The 18,270-nt window shown below is 38.4% G+C and overlaps 1 long non-coding RNA gene across 1 annotated transcript; it reads left to right on the top strand.

The window, feature by feature from the left end:
• Positions 1 to 216: 216 nt before the first annotated feature.
• LOC148184896 (uncharacterized) lies at positions 217 to 1,573 on the top strand. The gene is made up of 3 exons (XR_015774718.1): positions 217 to 273; positions 404 to 562; positions 1,275 to 1,573. It is a non-coding gene; the product is annotated as an uncharacterized LOC148184896 (long non-coding RNA).
• The last annotated feature ends 16,697 nt before the right edge of the window (positions 1,574 to 18,270 follow it).

Raw genomic sequence — 18,270 nt, 5'->3', positions numbered from 1 at the left:
CAGAACAATTTGAAACCTTTAGCATGCAGGACAATTATAAAAAGTATAAAAAGTGCCGCCCCTCAGCTAGCACAGCTGTATGAAATGCAAATTTAGAAGAGACTAGCAGCTTTCTATTCAGCAAAAAAAGGACCAGGTGTTGTTTGGGTCAAATCTCTTAACGCTGATCTCCAGATAAAGAGTTCCAGGCTGTAACAGTCTTATCATCATATAGGTCTTTCAGATACTTGGCTTTTCTGTTTTGCTATTCTTATGATATTCACCTTTCTAAATGTAAGTGGATTTCCTAGGAGGCCTTTGAAAAACCTCTATAAAACTTTTAAAATATCTGTGGACATCTTGAAGTATTTTCTGCTTGGGATCATCTACTTCTTTTTTGATATGCTCTTATTATTCCCTTCAGTTTGTTTTCCAGACAGCTTTCTCTGCTTTGGCAAACCTTGCTCCTGACTGAGGCCCTTTGAATGCATTCCATTTGTGCTGCAAAATCTCTGGAGAGGCTGAGAGCAGATGAATGCCATGCCCTTCTCCTCAACACGTTTCAAAACACTTAACAAAGAAGGTCAGTATGATTTTTTCCCTTTCTGTAGATAAGGATAGTGAAACAGAGAGAGAAAGCAAATGTCTAGTCTCACCAAGGAAATCAATGGCATAGCTAATGGCAGATGTCTTAGACCCAGAGACTAGTCCTAGGTGCTGAGCCTGTGCTGGCTGAGGGAACATAGCCCTGATAGCAGCACAGCAATTTCAGACAATGCCTGTTGGACTTTCCAAAAAATTTTAGTATTTTGATATTTGGCTTTCTTCCGAACTGGAACATATTTAAAAGGTCTCCAAGAGAAAAAAAAAAAAAACAAAAAACCACCAACAAAAATCAGGACCTTTTTCCTTCTGTTTTGAAATATCTCTTGTCAACAGAACTGAAGGATTTTTGTGTTGAGAGGGACTCTGAAAAGTTACTTTTTACTGCAATATACGATAACCTCAAATAATAAAACAAAGGCAAGACAAGGCAGTAACTTCAAAATGAAAGACCCAAATGAACATTCAATTTAGATGTCCATGGTTCTGCCTTCATGAAAATCTCCATTGAGAGATTTAGGAAAAAAAAAAAAGATTGGGAAAAATGAGCTGACATCATGTGTTTAGGGTTTCAATGGCACTGCACATTTCTTAGCACTTGGTCTTTAGCTATTATATTTAGGTATGTAAAAATACTCTGAAATTACACAGTGGACATATATAATAATAGATTTTCCTTCCTTTTCTCCTAGAAATCACTTTGCCGTGACCAAGAGCAACAGAACATTGCTTAATAATACCGAAGGAACAGGGAATTCTCACGGCAGGCTCTATGAAATGGGAAGACATGTGCTTTCCAGGGTGCAACGTGCCAGTAGCTGGCAATGCAAGTTGCAGTAACAACTTTCTAATCTGATTCCAGCAAGCAGAGAAGACTGCTAACTTTCCAAATTCATGTGCTGTTCATCTAAAGCCCCAGCTCTGCAGTCCACTGACTTTTCTCAGCTAGGCTGTTTTATTTTTTGTTCATTACAATTCCAAGCTGGTTTGATATCCCCATGCTAGCAAACCAATCTTTTCACAATCCCTCTCTGAAATAAAATTGAGCTGAAGGAATGTGCTTTATCTGGTTAATTTAGCTAGATAGATATTACATTTTATAATGAAGAATCCCTCAGGACGTGAGATTTGGTTTAATTTTCACCTGGTGTTTATCACTGTGTATACTCCAAATTCTGTTAGTGTCTATAAACACAACAGCAGGTACTTGGACCTTACGAAGATTTCTGGAGCCAGATCCAGAGAGAGATGTAGAGTAATGGAATGGCAAAAATCCAACTTCTAAAATAAATGTAATTTGTCTACTGCTAATGAGAAACAAAACAACAATTCCATACTCCTCCAGAGGATGAAGCCACCTCTTGAATGTTTGATTGCATGAGGAGTTTATGTCTCCACAATGGCATTTGGAATAAAGTACAACATTTCTGAATGGCCTGTATTGAAATACAGGCACTTACAATCTGGTCGCATAACTTTATTTGCATTACACTAGCAGTCAGAAAGCCCAGAAAAATAACATTAGAGGGGGGACAAATGATGAAGCATGTGTATTTGATGATGAAACAAATCACTTAAAAGTTACTGGCATGACAGGATGTAAAATAAGGACTCCTGGCTTTCTGAATAGCAGAGGCAGCTACCTCATAATGGTAAAATATTTACTCTGAAAATCAGCCTATAGTCTATATTTGGATACCTTGTAAGTAAGCTCTTCCCCTCTGTCCGAGTGGGAATTATGAGAAAAGGAAAAAAAAAAAAAAAAACCAAAATCCCAAGGACTAAGTTGCTTCTGTCTGGAAGATCTCACTTGTTTCCTTTTGAGGCAGAAATTATTAATGCGGCCTAGGTTTGGTTCAGTCAAAATTGAAAGAAAAGCATTTCAGGAGCAAATAAACTTCACAGGAGAAAGACAGCCTGACAGGTCATTTTGTCTGTATCAGCCTTAGACATATCAGTCTGTATCAGAAGGTATCAGCCTTACTCTGATGCTGAGTAACAAGGAGAGAATCTTGCAAAAGAGCCTTAAAAGGGAAACATAATATGTTGAAGAAGTATCAGTTTGACTGAACTGGAAAGAATTGTTTCTGGAATTGGTGTTAATTTCAGTGAGAATAGTTTTTAAGGCTTTTATACTTAATATTCAGACTACAGAAGAATGTATCTGCAATCTATAGAAGATGCTAGAGCACAAAGGAAATCTCCACAAAACAGGAAGAAGATAAAGCAGCAGCTGGTACGGATGTTATTATCAAAAGAGCTGTTAATAGAAAAATTGCATTATTATAATTATAAATTAACACAATCAGGGAGCAATAATGAAGGGGGAGCCTTCTGAAAGGCATGGTACTTAACATTCCAGAAATAAGTGTACTTTCTAAAGGGAACATTTAAGACTTCCTTTGCAACTCCATATGTCAGGTCTGAATTTGCTGAATTAAAGATTAAATAATTTTAAAGTATTTATGAACATTGCATCCTTGACCAAATTTATGCTGCCCCAGTTCAGGTGCTGAACAGAGTTGCCTAATTTAGGGCTTCATTTCTTTGTCAGTGGAAGATGTTATGCATTTTTAGAGGTCTCATCAGCAATGAATATCCCAGCAATCCTAGGGAATTTCCTATTTCCTGGATAAACTCTTGATGAATTCAGAAAGACATGAAAGCATCCACAATCCTAACTCATTTTAGTCTCTGAAGTTAGGAGGAGTGGATTCTCTTCCTTCACCCACTAGTGATTGTCAGAAATGGTTCCTCCAGACAGTAAACTTATCTGAACTTTCTTAATGTATCTTACACTCAATCCCAGTGTAAGTGTAAGACCCTTAGGTGAGAAGTCCAGTCTTATAAAGGAAAAGCTTTAAGGTTTAGGTAATTTTATTATTTAACTTTAATTATATGAAAATAGTCTGGCACAGAGAATTTCTAAGATAACTAAAATGCTGCCATGGTAGACAGCAGCTTAAAATCAAGGCTTTGCTGAAATATTGTTACTACTTAGAATAAGTAGGTGGAATACAGAAAAAAGACATTGCAAGGTAAATCCAGGGCAACATGTCACTTTAGGTGCTCTGACTCATCCTGTACATTATGAAACAAGGCATCCTAGGCGGTCATTAGAATTCAGTCACAGAGCTGAATTTGGTGGACAGTAAAGGGTAGAAGCACCTATAGAAATCTAGGATAAGAAAGCCAAGCATAAGAGGGACCTCCTGTGGTTGATCAACTGCACTGGTTGACCTTGAAACTCAGAGTTTATTTCAAGTGAGTGTTTGCACTGCATAATAGTTCATTGCAACTTTAATTGATTACAAAACATACATTCTTGGCTTATAAACCCCAAGAGAATTTATTTGTAGTAAATGCAAATGTAGCCCAAGTGGCTTCATTGGTTGCAGATACCTCCACAGCAGTGTTTGTTTAGATGAATCTCATTCAGTCATAGCTGCAAAATACTTTTTCAAGTGCTGTGCAAATTTAAAACAAAATCCCCTTCCAAAAATATGGGCAAAGATTGAAATAGATAAGAAATAGAGACAAGAGAAGGTACTCTGGAAAAGGAAATTACAAGACCACTGTCATAAATGTTAAGGCTTGGTGCACCTGAGGACCAGTTCTTGTCCTGTTTGGAGGTATTTTATACAACAAAGAACAAAATAAATAAGAACTTGAAACTCAGTGATGAAGTACCTGTGCAGATGCTTCAAACATTCTTCCCAAACTTGTTAAGCATCATATGGGAGAAAGTTGGGAGCTTCTAAACTGAGAACTTGTAAGTAATGAACCTTTTTATTCATGGCCCAATGAAGGAAAGATTATAGAGTATAAAAACGGGCTCTGGCAGGCTCTGAAGGTAAACCTTCTAATTGTTTTGATGACCCTGCAAAACCAATATATCTTAGCCTCTAATCAATTTTCTCTATTGAAGAAAAATCTGTGATAGTTAGGAAAGAAGAGGAATTTTCTTCCTTCATTTTGGTTCTATAACTTCCCTTCTTTTAATGTGACTGTGTTTTATTAGCTGAAAAATGTGTCTGTAGAGAAAGGGCAACACTTTGGTGTTTGGAAATTTGGCCTATACAGACTTTTCTTGAAGTGAAGCTTAATTCATTGTGCATGACACTGTGCAACAGATCAAAACAATGAACTATGACAAAGAAGTAACTGATCACAAAAAATACCTCGTTATGCACTGATTGAATGCTATTTGCATATATAATAATCAAGTTGTGACCATTAGATGAGGTGAAGGGTAGTGTGCATATGTTAACAGAGCTTTTGGATGTCTTCATTATTTTTTCCTATCCTTTATGATTTTAATGCAAAACAGCTTGCACAATTTAAATTAAAGAAAATTTATCAGATGGCTAAACAAACCCCACATTTCTTTATGATTTAATGAAAAATATAAATGCAGAAATGTTGTCCACAGGCATGTCTGCATTGAGGCAAGCTCATTACAATTCATTCCATTAAGCTAGTCAGATTTTTGCAATAAGCCAGTGTGATGAAAATAATTTTAAGTGATGAACTGATACTAAGTAGATCTAGAAATGTTGTACTCTGTCCTTCAGGAGGCAGACAAAGCATGCAGAAATGCAAAGAAAATTGAGTTTAGGTAGTTTAGATTTCTCACTTGAATTAAAAGATAACCAGATGTGTATTATAAAAACATAGAATTTTAGGGTATTTGGAAAAACCTCTAAGGTCATCGAGTCTAGCTGTTAAACCAGTTATCCAAGTCCACCACTAAACCAACATCCTTAAGTGCCACATCTACCCATCTTTTAAATATCTCAAGAGATGGCCACTAAACCAATTCACCATGCAGACCATTCCAATGTTAAACCACTCTTTCTGTGAATAAATTTTTCCAACCTGAACCTCCCATGGAGCAACTTGAGACAATTTGCTTTTCTTCTACTACTTGTTACTTGGGAGAAGAGGCTGACCCGATCCTCCTTTTGGGCAGTTGTAGGTAGTGATAAGGTCACCCTTGAACTTCCTTTTCTCAGGACTAAAGGACTTCAGCTCCCTCACCCGCTCCTCATATGTTCCACCCTTCACCAACTTTGTTGCCATTCTTTGGATGTCCAAACTTAACTAACATCAGAGAATCAAAGGAGCTTGTATTTAAAATTTGTATTCTCTGAAATAACAAAACTAACATTCACAGTAGGATTTTCAAAAGCAGTTATGCTAACTGTGCTCACACAGAAAATAGTATCTTCAAAATGAGCAGTGGGCTAATAAATAGTAAAGTCAAATAATTTTCTGTCAAGAATATTAAGACGTCTATACATATACATAAATATAACCCACCTGTTGTCTAGAGTGGTATTGCAGTGGAATGTGCAAGAATTGGTTTTGAGGTATATTCAAGTGGATTTGAGTCTAGAATTTTAAAAATAGCAGGTCCCATTCTACTGCTCAAATACTTTTGCTTTCTCTGACTATGAAATCTAATTAATCTGTCAGAAAGGAGAATTAGGTGTTTTACTAAATTCACTAAATAGAAGCCAGAAACATGAGATAGTTAGGTAAATAGAAAATTACTCATGGGTGTCCAGAGACTTAAATAAAAAAATAAAAACAAACAAACAAACAAAAGAAAAAGCTGTTTCATTTGTCTGGAACCTTTGCCACTAGTCTGCACTAGTCTGGAAGTTCCATAACTTCCACAAATGCCAAAGAAGTGCTTAAAGATATGGAAGGAAAAAGCTTTAAAAAACCCCAATAAACAAAAACCAACAGAAAATAAGTTTAGGTAATTATAATAAACTCTGTTATAATAATGATTCTAAACCTTGGCCTTGAGTTCAGGATTTGACTCATCTGGGTCATCAAACAACCAAAGTACTTTTCCCCTCCTTCATCTGCCATCTTCCACATGACATCTCCATGGACCAGCATTTTAAAATCCTTTGTAGATGGTGAAAAAGCAGAAAATTTGTTAAATATAAATAACTAGGTGTCATTTTTCCTCCCACACCCAAGTTCATCACTGTGTAAGATGCAGGCTGATTTGCAAAATCTATTGTTGGGGCTCAGTAAGCTCAGTGATTATTGCAAATTGAAAGCATATAACAATCCTTATTTCTTCATGAAGTTACCTTAAGAAAAAAAAAAAGAAAAAAGAAGAAAAGAAAGAAATACTAAGTAAATTGAGTGTGAAAAATGTAAAAGTAATCAAATTTTTTTTTTTTTTTTTTTAAGACTGTAAAAGGAGTTAATTACAGAATCTTACAGAATCTTAGCATCTTGTAGAATGGAAAAGACTGCTGAGATCATCAAGTCCAACCATTTCTTCTGAGTGGATATCACGGCTCCCTGTCTGAGCTGTCAGGGCTATGGTGCCCTTCCTGCATGAACTGCCATGGCCTCTGTCCATCCTGCTGGCAGTGCTCCAGGTTACCTCTGCTCCCAAGGAGCTTCTTTTATAAGACCAGGAGCCTTGGCCACCATCTATTCTGGCCCTGTCCAGGTCCCATTGGTCACTGCCATGTGAGCTACAGGCTCCTGGCAGCTCTTGGCTCCCTGTGAGGTCCCCCTGCTTCAGGATCCCTCCTGTACACCACACTAGAGCACTCGAGAACACTTATGCTGGCATCAGAGCTACTCACCTCAGTGACTGAGGCTGTATGTGTTTAATTATTCCTTTTGTTTAATTCTTGTTCATATGTGGCTTCCCCCAGCTCCCAGTTCCTAAACAGCTTCTATTTAGACTGGAAGCTATTTTGATTAGAGAAAATTGACTTTGGTCAGAGGGAAGCATGACATTTACGGAATAGCTCATGAATGGGCTTGGTCTCATAAACATCCTAGAATGTCTTATTGCCCATTAGTAATGCAACAGGTCCTGTAAGCCCCTATTTCATAGACAGATATCTTGGAACTCAAAACTTGTCTCTAATCTTGCGCTACTGAGTTTAAGTTCAACTTTTCTCAAAGCATTCAGAAATAAGGAATGTTTAAAATGCAATTTTATGTGATGACCACTTGACCTGTTAAGGATGCAGCAGCAGTTTCCTAGGTCTCTCACTCCCTGTTCTCCATTGTTGCCAGTTCTGGGTTTTCTCCCATCCTAGAAAGTGAAGAGAAGCAGTTTCTTGTCCTCTCATTAATAAAGTAGCACACAGAGATGGGGCCAAGAAGTAACCAATTTAACTGCTGCAGAATAAAGACACCCAGAAGATACCACTGCACAGCATCAGACAATTAATCTAAATCAGGAAGAGCAGATCCATCAGTAGCTGTTAAACACCCAATGGTCTGATCACGTATTGCAACTTAGGAAGTATCTAACCAGACCTTTGGTCTATGTACAGCTTTTGTCATGGGTTGTTGTCTACCTCCAGATATGGGGAAGTTAGATCACAGCCACAATTACCCCACAGTCATGGAACATGGTACCCTGTCCCGTAGAAGGGGACAGAGGAAGGTGTGTGCAGAGCACATGGCTAATTAACCAAACAGTATCCATAGTGACTAGCTTTGATTGTTCAGTTGTTTTCAAGCTTGCCTGAAAACAGACCATGTCTTAGCAGCTGGCAATCTCCCTTTGAGACAGCACAGCTGCCCAGATGCAGTTTGGGATAAAAGCAGTCCTTGTGCTATACTGTTTCCCCCATTTCTGCAGGGCAGCCCGGGGCAGGGTAGCAGCATCACTCAGTTTAGAGACTTTGTATCTCTCTATAAGCTCTTCTAAGCAAAGCATGTCATACACAGTATTCTTAAAGCCTCATTCCCCTTTCTTTAGATGCTGAAAATAAAACAGGAGAAACAAAGACAGAAAGACAGCAAGAGAGACAGCTCAAAAATGCATTACTGGACCCTGATGACTCATCAAACATTTCCACACTGCCAGGATTATGGCTTCCCATAATAATACTAGAATTCCATTGCATGTTAGGGGAAGGAAAGCATCATCAGCTATCTCACTACAGCACAATCAGAGTAATGAAATCCGTATATACTCAGAAAAGGTTCACAGAACACTAAAAAGGGTTCAATTTCTCATTCTTTAAGGGAAATAGAATAACAGTCATCCTTCAGTGAAGGAGATGCAATGCCAAAAGGATTAAGGTATCAGCCTCAGATAGCAAAGTCCAGGTTGCCCTCTCAATTTCCACCACTGTACTGGCAGTGGCTTGAGCTGTGAAAAGAAGAAATCCTGCTTCTTCAGTTTAGAGCTAGAGGTCACTGGGCATAAATTTTATCTACCTTAGCCCCATGCAACACCAGCTCCAAGAGTTTTCATGATTTACGTAGACAATCCCAGGGGGTCTCCTCCTCTCAGAAGTAACATAATGGGATTTAGTGTAGTAGAATACTTCTAAGAATAGTAAGAGAAACTAAGTGGGATGGATGAGGATTTGAAATACAAGGATCATCTCATGTAGTGACTAAAAGAGCAAGCCCCTACATTACATGGAACTCCATTCCAGTCTCACGTTCTATGAACATTACAATAACTAAACTGATAATAATAATAAATACAATATTGTACCCACATTAGTTTCAATCTTCTTTCCAACAAGAAAATTCACAAAACTTTTTTCACTACTGTCTGTTTAAAAAACTTCTTGTCTGCATTTTTTCATGTCTTTTTGATTTTGGAAAAGTCAAAGCAGTGTATTTGCATTTTTTGAATGGAACTGTGATGTTTTCACCTTAATTAGTTAAAAAATAAAATTCTAGCTCTCCTAGCACAGTGGAGCTTCATAGGTGATACAGTATGGATAACTCATGGTCCCATTCTGACATGCAGACTCAGCTGTTTTCCCATGGTATGTCTGAAATCCAGTGGCATCCTGTGAGAGACTGAAATGGTTAATGGCTTAGGCATCTCTAAAATCATGGGAGAACTTTTTCCCACTTAGCAAACTGCAAAGACAACTGCTCATTTGTGCCCAGGGAAAGTCTACCACTCCCCAGACTGTGGTAATTTGGACTGTGACAGGAACTTGAGCTAAGATAAAGGGGATGCTATTGTCTGATTGTCCCAGGTCTGGGGAGAAGAATGTATCCACAAGCCATGCTGGAAGAGAGACTGGAATGCTGATGGATCAACAACATTTAAGGGGCAAGCTGCAAGTAACTGCCTAGGTGCTGAGGATGAGCACAACCCGCCTCAGGCTACAGCTGGGTGTTGAGAAAGATAAGGGAGGAGCTAATTCCTCTAAGGCAGGTACCCACTCTTTGTTGCAAGAACTCATTGCAAGGCTTAGGAGTGGTGAGAACCTTCTACTTATTTTTCCCTTCCCTTTCTCATGTTTTCTTAAGAGATATTTTTATGCTTTCATATTGTTATGCCACTATGGATGACAACAACTAAAATAGCTACATACCTGTTTGCCTGTGCAACCAATTCATTTTACAATAAACCCTACATGTATAACATGTACAAACATTGATCATTCAGTGTTTGACTCTAATCCACTTCTAGGGGTTTGTTAACAAAACCTAGATTAACCTCACCTTTTGCCATGGGTCATAATGCATCCACACTGTATCATGAAAGTTTCTTAAGAAAGAGTCCATCTGGAAACACAGAGATTAGTCAGGAAATCAGGAATCCACTGGTAGGTTCAGTCTAAGATGACTGCAAACTATATATTTTTATTTTGATTACAGCAACACCAATCATTTCTTTTTGACAATCATCAGAGAAAATTTTTATTTCTTAGGTCTTCTTTTATAATGGCACTTCATTGCCAAAGTGTGAATTATTTAATGATGGATTATGGAAACTATTTAAGACTGACTACTTTGACAAAACTGGCTTCATAATATTTTTTTTATATATATATTGTTATTTGATTTTACACCTTTTTTAGCATTTCCTTTTGATCAAAGCCAGATGCAATTATTGGGGAAGTTTTTCAGCAGGCTCTGGATCTGCTGAGATCCCCTGATGCTCAGTGACTCCTCAGCAGCCACTCTGAAGTTCCAAGCTGCTCTCAGGCCTTTTGTCAAAGCTTGTATTGTTTCTCAGGCAGCCCTAGTTGCTTGCTAGCAGAGGATGACAGAAGCAAAACTAGACAGAAAAACATCATCAAAACTCTTAATAGTTATTTTTATTATGCCTGCTTGCTTTAGGGTTGTTTCTTATAAATGTCAAAAAGTTTTTAATAAAGGGAAAGTAAAACATTGATTATGAAAAGAAGAAATATTCTCTTTCCATTTTATTAATATGGAATTTTGTATTTTGATTTAAAAATCAGCTTTAAAAAGCTTTAAGTATAAACTATTCTGCTTTCATTGTGAAAAAAAAAATCATGAAAATTCCCTTTTTGTCACTTTTCTTCCCCCCAAAACTGAATTTTCCTTTTTTTTTAATATGGTAGCAAAACAAAATGGGGAATTTCTGAATTTCTTACAAGTCTGCTTATCCTTATGCGTACTGACACACCCAAAGGTCATACCTCAAAAGCTATCTAAAACCCCGTTCCCAACAGTAACCTGAGATACAATTGGAAAATGTTGTTTTTGAAATACATTTCTCCCATTAATTAGTGGGCAAATGTAGTAGAACCACACACATTAGTTATTCAAATGATGAGTGTGTGTCATGAGCCTTGCAGAACCAAGATATTTGGTATTGCAGTTTGTGCTGCATCTAGTGCTGCCGTTTCTTTCCTTGTGGGGCGAATTCCCAAGAACCACCATCAGGACTGCGTAGCAGAGGCAGCAAGGGACCTGCTTCAGGCTGTGTAAGTAATGTGTGTGGGGATCAAAACAGAAAAGGTGAATGAGAGAAGGATGATTGATAGAAGACCTGGAATGTTTTCTAATTAGAATTGCTTTATAATACTTAATGCACCACCATCAATTATATATGTCCTGATGATCATCCTCCTCATCCTTGTTTAGGCCTTAATGAACACTAAATGCAGTTCCAATTACTGTCACATGCAACCACTTTATAACAACTTCTTCCCCAAATGAAGGAGCATTAAAAACAGAGTAAGAAGAAGCATTTAAAATGGCAGGTCCAGAGCAATTATTCTGTGTTGCCTTTCCTTGAGTCAACATACATTTTCCTTGGCCTTAATAAGTCTCCTCTGAATGATTTTCCCTCAAGGGTGAGAAGAGGAAGATGGATGACACAGCCTGGTAATCGGTGATCGATAGTACAGAGATTAATCCAATGGCACCTGGGAGTCACCCAATGTGTCTGTCCTGATCCCCTTCTCATTCTCATCGATGCCCATCAGAGTGCCTGCACACCTTGGTTTTGGTCTTGTGGGATGGTGCCTTGACCCAGCCTGGATGTGGCCAAGGATCAGGCAAACAGCCAGTGTTCTGTGCACTCACACTGTTCTGTGCCTTGTAGGGAAGAAAAACAGAGCTGGCAAAACAAATAGAGCAGGGATTTTTAGTGGCAGCATCCTTCTCCACAGATGTTTTTCCTGATGTGCTGAATCCTGTGTTGAGGAAGGAAACAGAGATGGAAAAGCAACTCTTGAATACCTTGAATGCAAGATAGTACTTGCATATGATGTGAAATGGTGCATTGGGACCATGTAAACAAAGGGCAAGAAATTCCTTCCTACAAATCTCAGGTCCACCCTCAGAAAAATAGACAGAGCTTCCCATCTTTTGCATTGTGCTGCCGCAAAAGCAAAGTTAATTAAAGAATTTTTTCATCTGCTACGACCTCATCAAAATGTTGGTGGAAAACAAACAATAATGAAAGGCTTTTATCAGTTTCTGAAGACTTGGAAAAGGAAAAAAAAGAGGAAAAGCAGCAATTGATGAGATGAATAACTGATAATTACAATCTTGTGAGCATTCTATGTCCAAATTTAAAATGATAATTGTTCTAGACAAGCAACATCCAGATAGGGAGTAAAAGACACCATTTTAGAGTTCTGCATTTTGCAGGAAGACAACAAATATTTTATTTCCAGAGAAAGATAAGCTTCATTCTTTTTTTTTTCATTTGTTTTGTTGTGTGTCATACCCCTAACCCCAGAAATTCCCTTGAAGGAATGGCAAACAAAAATCCTTATCTACATTTAGAAATTTCATTGAAATGGATGATATCTTTTTGGCCAAACTCAGACTCATCTATTTATCCATGTGATCATAGAACCATAGAATGGTATGGGTTGGAAGGGATCTTAAAAGCCATCCACTCTACTCTGAACCCATCCAACCTGGCCTTGAACACTTCCAGAGATGGGGTATTCACAGCTTCTCTGGGTAACCTCTTCCAGTGCCTCACCAACCTCACAGTAAAAAAATTCTTCCTTACGTGTAATATAAATCTCTGCTTTTTTAGTTAAAAACTGTTCCCCCTTGTCCTATCACTATGCATAAAGTTTCTGAATATTGGGACATACACACTAAAAAGTTTTACCTAGTTTGTTAGTGTCAGAGAGAAATGTAATGGAAGGGAGCAAAGTCCCCAATAGCTTTGGTAAATACATGCATCCTCAGCTGGCTGTGTAGCTGCAGGAGGGGAACCCGTGGCCAACAGAGACACCTGTGCCTCCTGAGGCAGAGCCTGATGTCTAATAGACACTTAGAGTGTCATGAAGAGAAATAGTCTGATACCTGAGATTCCTGAAATTGAGATCTCTCCTTGCTGAGGTTTGTATAAGTGGTCCCACTTGTTGATGGATTTGGACAGCCTCCTGCCTGTACTGATGCTCAGTTGATGTGCAGTAACTCCTTGAAGAGAATAACTCTATTATATATCTGTTTTTATTGTCACTCTTCATTCAGAATTAAAACTGCCACAGATTGGATTTCTTGAATCTCTTTAAACTGGCACACCAAAAAGTTTAAAAAAGCACAGAACCTTCATTTGTGGAAATCTGTTTTCCATTTAAGAAGTTCCATACTGAAACAAAATAAAGTGCATTTTACCAGAGATTAAATAAGGCCATTTTCAGGTAGAGGTAAATTGCACTGAGTCAGTCAGTCTCTGATTATCCTTTTCTATTGGAATTTTAATGCTACTCAGAGAAAATCACAGTGAAGGGTTATGATAACTGCCAAAAGGAAATATATTTAGATATGAAAGAGTGGGGGAAAATAACTAAGGTGGTTAAACTAGGAGAAATGATCTAAAATGAGGAAAAGAAAGAAATTAAAAATGAAAATTTAAAAAATGTTTTAGCATCTATGCCAATTAGGAAGGATGTTAAGTGAGGTCAGTGAAGCACTGATGAAGATGTTAAAAGAGAAGGTGAATGTCAGAGGACTCTCATAGTCCTTATACTTTGTCAAAAGAACTACCACATGCCTTCTTTTCCCCTCCAGCTAATCTGCCAGCTCAATAAGTAGTATTCCTTCTCACCAACCTTGAAAAACAGTGGGGGAGAGAAAAAAATGTGTATGGTAACATCTGGATATTATTGTCCTCCCTCACTTGAGGACTTAATGAAACTTATGTACTTTCAAAGCTTTAGGGTGATTGAAGGGACTCCAGCAGAAATGACTGTACACTGAGTGTCACCTATGGGGACAGATGTAGGACAGGGAATGACAGCCAGTCTTTCCTGCCTCCATCTCTTCCACTGACCCTTGCAGCAGGTCTCAGCCTTGTCCTGAGCAGAGGACAGGATTTAAGCTTCTGAGGGGTCTGTGGGTAATTCAGTCATTGGCAACTCAGAGACAGGCAGTGGTCTGGAAATACAGGCATGGGTCAGGGAGTGCTCTGGATTTAGGCTTTTTTCTGACCTAAAGCCTTAAGGGAATATTAAATATAACTTTGATTACATGACTATCCAGCAAAGGGGTATTCTTTGATGGGGAATAGACAATATCTTACCAAAGAATTAAAAAATACACAAAACTATCCTCAGTACGATCAATTTGTGTTCTCTCTTTCCAAAATCATGGATAAATTTCTGCTGTTGTCTGGGAAATATTTTTAGAGAAGTAATTAAAAGTGTGACACATTAAAGGTATTTCTGTTCCTTGGGAATTAATCCGAAAAAAGACAACCAAGACATTCCATCAATTCCACAAGCCTATTTTAGGGTGCTTTTTTTTTTTTTAGATAACAAGATAAAAAGAATAAAACAGCTTTAATCCATAATTATTCCTAAAAACCTTTCCTCCAAAATGGAAGATTTCTCTTCAATAAAGAGAAATATTGTCTATCCTGTGGGAAGACAATTGTGTGCTAATTCATTTTTCAATTTCTCCATACATATTCCTCATTTTAAGGTCTTTAATATCACCTCACTCTTTTATTATCATCAACAAAGTAGCAATGAGGAAAAAAAAGTATTTCTCTTTCTTTCAATTTTTGCTGTAGCTTGTGTAATTACTGTGCTTGGCAAGAGACATGAAGCACTATTGAATTTTCCAACGTAATTTTTTTGAAGAGTAAAATACTTTTGCCTCCCTCTTATGAAACCTCCAGAGGAAAGCAGGAATAAATGTTTAAAAAACAAACAAAAAAGGAAATAAAAATAAGAGCATATAAGTAAGAAAATGTGGCTGACTTCTGAGAATGCAGATTTTACAAGTCATTTGCACAAACAAGCCACTTCAAGGATAACAGCATCTCAGCTGACCCAGATTCCCTGGCTTCCAAGCCCATTTGTTTGGAAAATGTGCACAGCAAACATGACCTGTTTAAAAGCCCTGGCATTGTTGGAAGTACTTTTGCTCTTGAGGAACAAGAGAAAGGTTATTGAAAGTCTCTCTGTGGCTTTCCCTTCTCTTCTGAAATTACAAATAGATGACTACAGTAATAAGATGAAGCCTTCTGTTTAATTCAGAGCTTGATTAAGATGTAGACGAGTCTGTAGCAGCTTGTCCTTGTTCTGTCTATCATAATACCTAAGACTTCATGCTAGACTAAAGCTTTGGATGTCTCCTGATGTTTTCAGCTAAGGGTGTATTAGTGCTGTGGACATGCTATTTGACTAATCAGTATGATAACCACATGGCAGCTATAGATCAGCTGTCTACTTGTGTTGCTCCGTGCTGGAATATATATTTTTACTGTGGGATTTTTTTTTTTTTTCCCTGCACTGATAATGCTAAGTATGGGTTATACTTGCCCTCATTTTGCTGAATTTCTCTGTTCGTGGAGCTGACACATGTTGGAAAAAAAATGTCAGTGCAGAGCTGAATAGCGCCAGGGCAGCTGCTGCACATCCAAGGACCAGCTCAAAAGGAGGGAGAGGTCAGCCTGCTTCCATGCTGTCTCAGGGCTTCACAGCTGCATTGGTACAAAGGCTGCTGGGTTCTTGCTGGTGCATTGATTTCAAACATTTATCAGAAATCCTTTTTATTTAAGCAGGCAAATGCACAAAAATCAATCGGATGCTTCTCTTACACAGGCTGTTTTTTAGCTCTATTGAAATCCATTCTTTCTACCGGGAGGACATGTGGGTACGCAGGCTAAAAAGTTCAAATGTGCCCATATGAATTAAGTATCTAAATCCCAGATGCTTATTCTGAAAATTGGTGATCTTGTCCCTCTCTTGAAGGAGACTGACTTACCCATCATCTTTACGATTGAAAAAGTTCAGCCATTTCATGCTGCAACTGTTAAATCATCATAATTCTCAGAACTCATTGAGAGTTTTCTGTGCATGCTGTGCTGCAAGCCATATAGCAGCTCAGCAGCTGCTGCAGGAACAGCTGAGGCACAAGCTGGAAGAGGGATCCTGTGGGCAACCTTGGGGGTGGGTAGGAAGATCCTGTAGTCTTTCCCTGCCAAGACCCACTGCCCAACCTGTCAGCACCTGCATGGCTGCCACAGAGAGGTCTGACAACAAAACCACAAAGCCACATCAGCGAGAGGTATAGAAGAAGCACTGCAGCCTAAAACCCTTTTAGTTATCTTGGCAAAACCCTGGATGCATGTTGACAGACACCTGCTTTTGCTGGCTCATGCTGTTTCCAACTGTGGTATGAGGGTACTGATGAAAAAGATTTGGCTGAATCACACAGCTTCTAAAAGAAAGGGCTCTGCCAAGGTTGTACCATGCTGAGTAGATGCCCTTCAGAGGCCAAATCCAGTGAGAAAAGAGAAATTTAAAGTGATTTTGAAGCTTATCCCCAAACACATATGTGCAGTAACCCTCAGACACATACCCTCCTCTGTATGTGTCTGAGCAGTCATAAAGTTGTGCTCAGATAGCTGGGTTAAAGACAGGCTTTACAAAAATCCTCATTAACATCTTTAAACCACAGTTTTGGTTGATCTCAAGCAGCCAGTGGAAGTAGCCAGAGCTGGCTCAGCTGATAATTTTTCCACAGTGTGAGTGCTCCAAGGAGAAGCTGCCACGTGACAGGTGGGTGATAATAGCATGGTCCTGTGCCACAGATTGCAGCTCTGCAAAAGGGTGCTTCCCTGTCAAGCCAGCTCATTGTCCATTTTTTCAATCAATTTAAGCTTGAAATTCATACACTGGGACACAACACAGGTAACTGCCATGTGCAGATGAAAACTGCTGCCTTAAGACTGAGCACACTTTGATCCCCAAGGATGCAATCTTTGTACCAGAAAAACCAAATGAGAACACTCACCTGAGATATACTTAAAAGAAGATGCATGAATTATTGATATTCATCCAAATATCAAAACACCCAAATATATAATGTGTCAGCCTGAAAGATAATTATAAGAAGAAAATAATTTCCACCTGCATCTTTCCTGATTCTGCTCTAGAAGTGCCAGTCAGACCTCCAAGGAACTGCAGTGTGAGGCCTAATTCACTGATTCTGTCATTAAAATCTGTGTTTGGGTCTAGAGATGGAGCTTTCTCAGCAAATTTTCAGTGCTTTTCTTGTTCATTTGGATTTTTTGATAAATCATTGAAACTGAATGTGCTCATGGGAAGGAGTGATTTGGGTTAAGTATTTTAGCTGTTTGAACATGTCAAGAAGTCCTGTATCAACACTTCCTCATAAAAGTAAAATCTGAATAATTTTCTACAGGGTTTGGTTAACTCCTCACGCAGAAATAGATAATCTTTATTGTTTTGAATTGTTGATAACAGCAGTAACACAGAAGGGGGTAAGGGTGAAAAACTCAGGGCTCAGGGTGTGTGGGTGCATAAGTGGCTGCATGGTGGCTGTGTTCTGTGACAGAGGAGGAGAGATTTTAGACAAAAATATTTCCCCACTGGAATTATGAAATACCTGGAAGGAAGAAATTCCCTGGTTAAAGCCTGCCTGCACCCAGCCATGCATCAAATATTAACAGTGCATCTGCTGCACATAGGGCTAATGTAGCACAGCCCTGCAGGGAAATATTGAAAATTGTGAGGTTTCATTTCAGTGCTAAGCAAGAATGTGCTAAGGATGTGTGTTGTGTGAGTGATGTGACACTTTGAAGCACTGCCAAACAATTAACAGTAATTTTATGATAAATTTCCTAATGATGAGGTTAGGCTCCTTTTAGGAAAAATGACAGCCATGGTGCCCTATTGAGACTGAAAGGTATGGGTATTTCAGCAATACCCTAACTGTCCAAAATATTGTATGAAAGCATATTGATTTTAACAATAGTTATGACAAGAATGATTTCTGAATTTTATAGTTCCAGAAAGAAAAAAAACACAAACAAACCAGGGCTGATAAAGGGAGAGTGAAGGGTATGTGACTAAAAGGAAAGTCAAATAAGTTTAAAAATATGATCTTTCCAACTGAGTCTTCTACACAATCAATTAAGACTTATTATTTCATTTTAGAGTAAGGTAGAAA

Source organism: Pseudopodoces humilis, chromosome 2 (assembly GCF_049639895.1).
Source record: "Pseudopodoces humilis isolate 2021_Gansu_Grassland_sample_001 chromosome 2, ASM4963989v1, whole genome shotgun sequence".
In the NCBI taxonomy this organism is placed as follows: domain Eukaryota; kingdom Metazoa; phylum Chordata; class Aves; order Passeriformes; family Paridae; genus Pseudopodoces; species Pseudopodoces humilis.
This window is presented reverse-complemented; position numbering and strand designations above follow the sequence as displayed.